The 9,615-nt window shown below is 43.3% G+C and overlaps 1 pseudogene across 1 annotated transcript; it reads right to left on the bottom strand.

Moving 5' to 3' along the window:
• Positions 1-1,536: 1,536 nt before the first annotated feature.
• On the bottom strand, positions 1,537-2,335 carry LOC308421728 (large ribosomal subunit protein eL8-like; annotated as a pseudogene). The gene has a single exon. The product of its transcript is annotated as a large ribosomal subunit protein eL8-like (transcript).
• Positions 2,336-9,615: the final 7,280 nt, after the last annotated feature.

The raw sequence follows: 9,615 nt of genomic DNA, 5'->3' as shown, positions 1-9,615 counted from the left end.
TCAAATAAACAAAGTCAAAGGCCTAGGGAGGTCTCAAATGAATATATAAATTAACAGATCAATCAATAAACAGACTAACAAATCAATGCATGAATAACCTAGGGCTGGAATGTCTATTTTCCAGAGTAACAAGAACATCTTCTGGGGTGGAGAGATGGCTCAGCAGTTAAGAGCACTGACTGCTCTTCCAAAGGTCCCGAGTTCAATTCCCAGCAACCACATGGTGGCTCACAATCATCTGTAATGGGATCTGATGCCCTCTTCTGATGTGTCTGAAACAATGACAGTGTACTCACATATATAAAATAAACAAATCTTTAAAAGAAAGAAAGTCTTCTTTCTCAGCAATTTCCCAGAAGAAAGGCCTGTGTTGAGGCTGGGTTGTTTTATGTGGGCTAGAGTCTGGTCAAAAGACAGGGAGGTACTGCAGTTTCAACATTGCTTGTTTGTTTGCTTTTTGCCCCCTGCTCCATCCTACTTGTCCTAATTAGGAAAAAAAAAAAAAATCTAACCAGAGCCTTGAAAACATTTGTGATTTTCATGGAAGGGACAAAGTTCATTTTTTCCCCACATTAGGAAATCAGAGGTACTTAGAGATTATCATCACCCCCGGGATTCTGTGAAATCGCTGTGTTCTCTGCGTGGTCCTAGGACCTGTTCCAACAGCAGTACCAAGGCCTTACCCTGGTTCTTCTACTAATAACATAAGTGTCTATATACAGCCACTTGACACAGGTACAAGAATCACTTTCATCAACTTTTTGATCAGGCCTCGTTCACACTGGCCAACTAACTTTGGACTGTGCTTTAGTGTTTATTCCTTCTATGCTGATGATTAAACTCGGGCTGAACTACCGTCATATCCCCTGTACATAGCTTTAACTGATAAACCACCTTACTCAGCAAGGGTGTCAGGAGAAGAGCCACCACTTCTGTCATATGTCCTATCCTCTCCCATGTCCCCCACAATCATACTCTAGAGCCCACACACTTCTCTATAAGAGCTGTTGGTCAAACCCCATACCCTGCTTCTCAACCCTTCCTAGTGTGTCTTTTGGAACTGTTTTTAAACTCTGGCCTTAGCATCCCCTTTTCTGTCCTACCATGCTGACCCCTGACTGACCACCAAAGACTGTAAACAGAGTTTTGACTATTTTTATGTTTTTTTTTTTTTTTTTGTCCACCCTTCTCCACCACAATCCCTTCAACCCTCCCTCCAACACTAAGGAGGAAAGAAAGAAGGTTATTTAAAGGGAGGAAAGGGAGTGTCTCTTGTTAGATAACTTTCTGCTGAGCAGGATATCAAGTTCCTGTGGCAAGTTTGATCTTCACGGTCAGGAGACAAACAGCAAACAGCAAACAGCAGCAGGAACTAGCAGCAGCAACAGCAGCAGCAACAGCAGCAGCAACAGCAGCAGCAACAGCAGCAGCAGCAGCAGCAGCAGCCAATGCTCCTCTTGGGGCTCTCTGTCCCCCCCCCCTTTTTTTGAAGATAATTTTGTAAGTATATTTATATACAGAAAACTCAGTGTACATTTAACCCGGTTTACTGGAGAGTTCTTTAGCCTTTGCCTTTTCCAGCTTGGTAATGTGAGCCACAGGCTTAGGACCCAGGACGTTGCCTCCCCAGTGGCAGCGGATTTCTTCATATCTGTCATTATAATTGGTCCTAATAGCATCCACCAGCTTAGCCAGAGCACCCCTGTCTTCTGAGTTAACCTGTGTGAAGGCAACAGTGGTGCATGTCTTCCTGTGGACCAGGCGCCCCAGCCTGGCCTTTCCCTTGATGATGCAGTAGGGCACCCCCATCTTTCAACACAGGGCAGGCAGGAAAACCACCAGCTCAATGGGGTCTACATCATGGGCAATCACCACCGCTGAGCCTTCTTGTTCTCCACCAAGGTGGCAACTGTATTGACTCCTGCTCGGAGGACAGGTGGTCTCTTGGTTGGGACATCCCCTTTGCCAGCAGCTTTCTTATCAGCACGGGCCAGTAGCCTTTGCTTCTTCTCTTGCTTTGTCTCTGGCTTGTACTTGTGGGCAAGCTTAAGCATCTGAGTAGCTGTTTGCCTGTCCAGAGCCTGGGTGAGCTGGTTAATGGCAGGAGGTACTTTGAGCTCCTTATAGAGTATGGTTCTTTGCCACTGCAGCCTGACATAGTGGGGCCATTTTACAAATCGTGTTAGATCTCTTTTGGGCTGGATGTCCTGCCTAGTGCAGAAGTTCTTGGGCCTTTTTTCAAACAAAGGATTGACCATTTTTTGGCCTTCTGCTTCTTGATGACGGCTTGGGCCCAGGCCACATTCTTCCTCTTGGCCTTCTTTCCTTTGCACATCTTGCTCAGCTGGAGGAGAGACGGGGCCCTGTCACTTTTGTACCCTCTAAAGAGTCCCCAGAATTTCACCTGCTTGCAGAAATTATCTGTGGCCTCTGCAGGGAATCATGCCTCTACCAGAACATGAGACAAATTATAGTCTGCTGCTGTGGACAGTTTAAAGCAGTCCCATTTCCTACAGCTGGGATTAATACAAAAACACATTCCCATAACATTCCTTTATTTAAAGAAACATAAATTTTCAAGACAGAAGATACAGACAGGGCTGAATGAAGTGCGAAGAACAATGAGATGGATCTGAGCCATTTGCTGACTTCCTCCTGTGTAAACACCAGCATCCCCCATAGGAATGCACTAGACACTTGCTTTGGGGCCATCTAGGCCATTCATCATGTGACCATAAGCTTGATGTCTAGAAACACCATTCTCTGCATTGTTAATATAATCCTCAATATAATCCCTCCCTGCACCAGCTCAGCCTCCTTTATTCCTATACTTCTTCCCTTACAGACTCCCTGCCCTTTTATTCATCTTTTCCTCCATTGATTTGCTGGACAAAGATCCACTTTTGGTTAAACCCAGAAAGCTTCTCAACCTTCATCTTACCATTACTCTGAGGGACTGGTTGATGAACTAGCCTGACTCCATCTTGTAAAAGCCATTTTGTAACAAGGTCAAAAACTAAGTTCATTCCTGTTTTCTGTAAAACTTGGATTTTACCAGTTCTTAACCCATTTTCTGGAATTTGACCTTATACCCTGACCTCCACTCTGATAAGATAAAATGTTGTGCTAAATACTTTTGAAATCTTCAGACAAAGTCCTACATAACCAAATTTCCTCTTGGAATACCACAACCCTTGAACCCCCCTAATCTTGCATTTCGGGGAGCTATAAAAATTCCCCCTTCTCCTGTGTTTGATGTTATTTTCTCAGACCCCACTTTAGGGAGGAATTCCTGTCCAAGAGAAAATAAAGCTTGCTTAGTTTGACCAAACAATTTGGATAAAGGTCTTTATTTAATCTCATTCAGTAGGATTAACAATTGGAGGCCTCAGCAAGATCAAGACTCCTAAATTCTGAATCCAGACCTTCCCTCTCAGACTCTGGGACCAGACCAGAATGCTATGCTGCCTTACGAGGTGGTGTGCTTCCTGAAGATGTTCCAAGGTTCCAAGGCATGCTTTTGGCTTGTGAGATTAGAGCAAAGTGCTGTTCTAAAAAGAAGCCAGTGGGCACCTGTCTGAGGAGGCCTCCATTAGTAAGTCATAGAAGAATCTCCTTCTGTGACTTCTAGTACCATTTCTGTGGGGATCCTGTCTGGGATGTAGAGAGGTACCTGAAAATTTTCTCCATGATGCTAGCAAGATGTCGTGCTGTCCAATTGCTGCTGGTGGTCTTTCTTTTGTGTGTGTGTGTGTGTGTGTGTGTGTGAGTGTGTGTGTGTGTTTCGTTTGTTTGTTTGTTTTGTTTTTCTTGGCCCCGTGTTTTGTTCTGTGTTGAGTTTGTCTCCTGCCCAGGAGCTAGGGTAAAGGCACCCTGCCTGCCTGGTTCTTGGACACTGAGAAGCAAGGTGGAAATTGGTCAAGTGTGGCTAAAGGTGTGAATGAAAGTGGCCACACTGCCTATGCGCATGTTCTGCGTCCTACGTTTACTGGCTGCAATTTTGCTGAATCTTTATCCCTTATATCCCTTGAGTGTTTTGTGTTTACAGGTTCTTTCCTTCCTTTTTCTTTTTTTCCCTGTATCTGTCTCTTTAAATCTGCTACACGAAGGGTGACTGCCCTACCTCAACTGCTTGAGAACTTTGTGCTGCTCTGTTTTCCTTTCCTGGGTCTGCTGCTGGGTGCTGCCTGGGATAAAATGCAGGCAGAAAGGTGAGCCGCAGAAAGCACTCAAAGGCTGCAAGGACTCAGAGAAAAAAACCTGCAGCCCCCAAATGGGGGAGGAGCTGACCTGGTGGGAGAACAAACACCAGGTTGGCCGCCCGCCACTGCTGCTTTAATAACCAGGACTTGGATTTTCTATCCCCAGCCGCCTCTGCTCAAGGGTTGCTCTCCCTGATCCCTGAATTCAGTTTTTAGATATGGATAATATTGAATATTGTTTTATACTGTTCTGCTTCATTGAAAAACTGGCTTTGGAGGTGAGTTCTGGCTCCTCCTTCTCTAGACACAGGTGTACGTATTTAGAAGTTTCCTGTCTGTCCTATGACAGGTGAAACACCTGATTTTGTGACAACTAAAAAGAGAAAGATCAAAACAAAGATAGACTATTGGGTTCATTTGACTAAGACTTTTGAGAAAATATAAGTTTGTCTCAAGTTTTATAAAACTATTATATGAACGTTTTGTACGTGAAGATTTATAAATGTATTGGGTATGATTATTGGGCACTAATAAAGTCTATACAAAAGGTTAACTTAAAACATATAACAAAAAGGTTTAATTTTTAAACTATGCCTGGGTGACTTTAATTTACTACAATATACTCTATATAGGACTTGGGTTCAACTCTTTTTTGAAACATTTGCAAGACAACATTTTAAAACTATAATAATTAAAGATATAAATAAAAGCCTTTAATCATATTTATTCCACAGTAAAGTAACAAAAATAAAATTTTGCTTATTACGGTCAATAGCTAGTAGTGTTTGAGAAGAAATTCAGTAACAGGGTTTGTGGATGTCAACTTTACCTCAAATGTTACAGATTGAGCCAAAACATTTATCCTTAAATGTCCTCAAACTCATTGAGTCTGCATTTATCAACCAGAGGGGGAAAAATCCATTAAAGAAAAAAAAAGTCAAGACAAAATTGCTGCCAAAAGCAAAACCAAATAAGAGAGTAGACAAAAGAAACTGTCTCATGGGGGAAAAAATCAGCTTGGGCCACTTCCTGGCTTAAGCTGCTTGCCTCTCTGTCCAGATTTTAATGCCAACCTAACAATTACTACCAGGGACTGGCATCTTTAGTTGGGTCTTCTGATTAAATTATAATGTAGAAGGACCAGCAAAGGTTTAATGTCATGAGATGGAACCTTGCCAGGGTTTTGGACAGAGGAAGAGAGCAAAACTATATTTTATTCTAGATAAAAAATAAAAAAGCTGAAGAGGGCCACAAGTATATACACAAAAACCCAAGGTATTTTCAATGTTTTGTTTTTGATAAAGCAGGCAGGCAAAATGGAAGTCTCACTATGCCTAGCGAGCTTCTCCCTCTGCCTCATGGGTTAGTTGCTCCTTGTTATTTTTACACACATATTAAAAAGGAGGGCTCTTGCCACCAGACATTACGTGAAATCACTTCTGGGTAGCCTTAGCTATCTACAAAAGTTTGTGCGATTTTCCTCACCTGGAGAGCCAGTGAATATCTTAAAAGGCCCTCTACACAAAGAGTCTAAATGAAAATGGCTAAAAAGGTCTCCAAAACAGTCAGAAGATGATGGATTTAAAATACATACATACATACATACATACATACATACATACATACATACATAAAATATGAAGAACTGAGATGGGAATGAGGATTTTCAAAATGCTGCTCCCACGAGGATCTGGAGAGAGAAAAGTCTTTTTTTTTCTTCCAAGTATCAATTCTGCTTTATTTGTCAACTGGAAAACCAGACAGTCCTCCAGTGCGGCAGGGTATTAATTAATTAATCCTCTTCCTCATCATCACCAGCTCCAGCACCACCCTGACCTTTCCTGGCATTCTTCCTCTACAGTCGGCCTGGACGGCCACCACCGTAAGGAGAACGGAGAGAAAAGTCAATGCGATTCCGGAGTCCAGACGCACAATGAAGGCTGGGATGCTCACCGCCTGCTTGCGGACCCTGACGTTGGCGGATGAGCACACGGGCGTGGAGAATAGGTTAGCCCGGGCCCAGCTGAAAGACCTGGGTCTGTAGCGGTGTCTCCAAGAAATCCTCAATCCTCAGGCCCAGGGCGTAATCCAGCCTCACCCTGCCCTCATCCAGCACCCCAAAGCCAACAAGTCGCCTCAGTAGAGCGTTGCCTTCAAATAGATGCTGAGGATCCTTCTGTCAGCGTCAAAAAACATGGAGCGCCTCACGAATTTGCGTGTCATCCTTGCGCAGGAGCCATGCTAATCTTCTCTGTACTGTCCCAGTTTTAGTATATGTGCTGCCGAAGCGAGCACGAAAACATCTTAATGTTTGCCTTGCCTTGAAACAAAGATGGTGACTCTGGTGATGTGCATAAGCCTGCTGCCGGCTCTGCAGAACTATGTAATAAATGGAAGCCCAGATGCTTTGATGTGCAGGCGCTGTTATCGGTAGCAAACTGTCCAAAAGCTAAGGACTGGCTCTTACTGCCGATTTAGGGAGGGCATCCGTAGCTACTATGTTTTCTATTCAATAATTCTGTGCCTACAGCACCCAGCCTAGAACTCTCACTGCAAGCTCGGCCATTCTAACAGCTAGTGTTAAATGAAAATGTTAATCAGTTTAGAATTGAGTTTGAATACCAATCTTTTCTTTTAAAGATTTATTTATTATATATAAGTGCACTGTAGCTGTCTTCAGACACAGCAGAAGAGGGCATCAGATCCCATTACAGATGGTTGTGAGCCAGCACTGAGCCATCTCTCCAGCCCTTTATGAACCTTCTATATAATTTTTCTAGGTTAAGCCTCAAACCAGTAACTAAAACCAAGTAAAGTTTATTTAAAAATCAGATATGCTTAATAAACAGATGGCCTTCAAAGCTTCAGAGATCTGCTGAATGTGACATTTAAAATGTTTAATGGTGCTGGTGTGTCTTTTCATCCCAGTGCTATAGATCACTGTGAGGTAGAGGCCAGCCTAGTCCACAGAGCTAGCTCCAGAACAGCCAGGGCTACACAGAGAAAGCCTGTCAACAAACAAACAAACCAGTTTAATGGAAAAAGCTTCTTATGATAAACAAAAATTCTGACTCCTAGAGGTGACAGATGGGACACAGATGGGTTGTGGTGATGCTAACCACTGGAAATCGTGTCTAGCTTGCTGCTCTCCCCTTCTCCACAGACCAAGTCCTCTCTGCTCTGTCAGCACCCCCTCTTCACGTCTCCAGCACCCTCCACATTTGATCTCAAACAAATGGTACTTCCTTAGCTTCCACCACAAAATCTAGCCCCATCCTGAGAGATCTCCATTTGCCACATCCTTTTAGTCATGAAAGATGAAGTCTCTAGTCCTGAGGCTGATCCCCATCTGTGTCCTTGGATCCTTCCTCATATGACTCTGTGTCTGCAGATGTCCTCTGTGAACCTCGGGCGTGAGTCTCTTCATCCCAAGGTCACTGCATGAGTGGGAAATGATGCCTTCAGGTTTTCCACCTTCAAAAACCACCTTCCGGGTGCTAGAGAGATGCCTCCGCAGTAGAGTACTTAGTAGCCTTGCAGAGGAACCAGTTTGGTTCCCAGCAACCACAGCGTGGCTTACAACTGTATGTAACTCTAGTTCCAGTGGCCCCAACGCTTTCTTCTGACCTCTGTAGACACCAGACAGGCAAAACATTTATACACATTTAATACAAATAAACAAACCTCTTTTTAAAAATAGAATAAGAGGGGCTGGAGAGATGGCTCAGTGGTTAAGAGCACTGACTGCTCTTCTAGCGGTCCTGAATTCAAATCCCAGCAACCACATGGTGGCTCACAACCATCTGTAATGGGGGATCCGATGCCCTCTTTTTGTGTGTCTGAAGACAGCGACAGTGTGCTCATACATGAAATAAATAAATAATAAATAATAGAATAAGAAAAAAATAAGAACTATCTTTCTTTGACTCCCTTATCTTTTTCCAGGTGAAGTCTCATTTTTTTTTTTCACAAGGACACACACACACACACACACACACACACACAAGCTAATACATATATAGAATTTTGTTTAGGCAGCTTTTTTTCAGTGCTAAGGACAAAACCCAAGACTGTCCGTATACTGGACAAGACCTCTGCCACTGAGCCAAACCCTTCTTTGTAAGTTTTCAGCAGACATCTAGGTCTCTGTTGTTACTCTGCCCATCTTTGCTACGTTGTCTCTTCAGCTTACTCTAGTTTAACATCTGTCTCCAATATCACTGCAATCATTCCTTGTAATCAGCCTCCATTTTGCTATATTTGAATGTCAAAGCAATCTGATTTGAACCACACTCACTGTGCGTCACAAAACACTGTATTTTTCTTGAAGCATCACCATGCCCTGTCTCTCTGGCCCGTCCTATGCCTTCCCCACCAGACCCTCTCCCCAGCTTTTCTAACTTACTCTTCTGATACTTTTATCTAGCCCTATGGGTGGCCTTAAAACCTAGCTATTAGGGGGCTGGAGAGATGGCTCAGTGGTTAAGAGCACTGACTGCTCTTTCAGAGGTCCTGAGTTCAAATCCCAGCAACTACATGGTGGCTCACAACCATCTGTAATGGGATCTGATGCCCTCTTCTGGTGTGTCTGAAAACAGCCACAGTGTACTTATACATATCTGGTACATACAGTGTACTTATACATGTCTGGTACATACAGTGTACTTATACATGTCTGGTTTTTAATTTATGTATGAATTTATGTATGTGCTTTGGCGTTTTGGTGGCATTTATCTGTGTGAAGGTGTCGGATCTTTTGGAACTACAGGCAGTTGAGAGCTACCAGGTGGTTTCTGGGAACTGAAACCGTGTCTTCTAAAAGAGCAGCAAGTGCTCTTAACCACTGAGCCACATCTCTCTGGTCCCAACAGTTGGGTTTTTAAAAATATGTATATTTATTTATTTTATATATATTAGTACACTGCAGCTCTCCAGACACACCAGAAGGGGGCATCAGATCTCATTACAGATAGTTGTGAGCCACCATGTGGTTTCTGGGATTTGAACTCAAGACCTCTGAAAAAGCAGTCAGCTCTCTTAACCACTGAGGCATCTCTCCAGCCCGACCCTCTATTTCTGACAGGGTTTCTTATAGCCCAGGTTGGCCTTGAACACCTTGTATATTCAAGGATGGCTTTTAACTTTTAGTCTTCCTGCTTCTGCCTCCTACATACTGAGACTAAAGGCATGCACCGCTCTGCCTGCTTCATTCAGTACCAAGGATGGAACCCAAGACTTCATGTATGCTAGACAAACACACTTACCAAATGAGCTACATATCCAACTCGCCAACTGCTGAGTAAAGTCTCATTCTTGGGATTAGGACCCCAAAACATGTTCTTGGGAAACCCACAACTACAATCTACTATGCATGTCTTACATAGCATGTATGTAGTAATAGCACCCCGGTTTC

Source organism: Micromys minutus, assembly GCF_963924665.1.
Source record: "Micromys minutus genome assembly, chromosome: 6".
Taxonomy (NCBI): Eukaryota; Metazoa; Chordata; class Mammalia; order Rodentia; family Muridae; genus Micromys; species Micromys minutus.
Note: the sequence above shows the minus strand (reverse complement) of the source record. Positions and strands in the feature narration are given on the sequence as shown.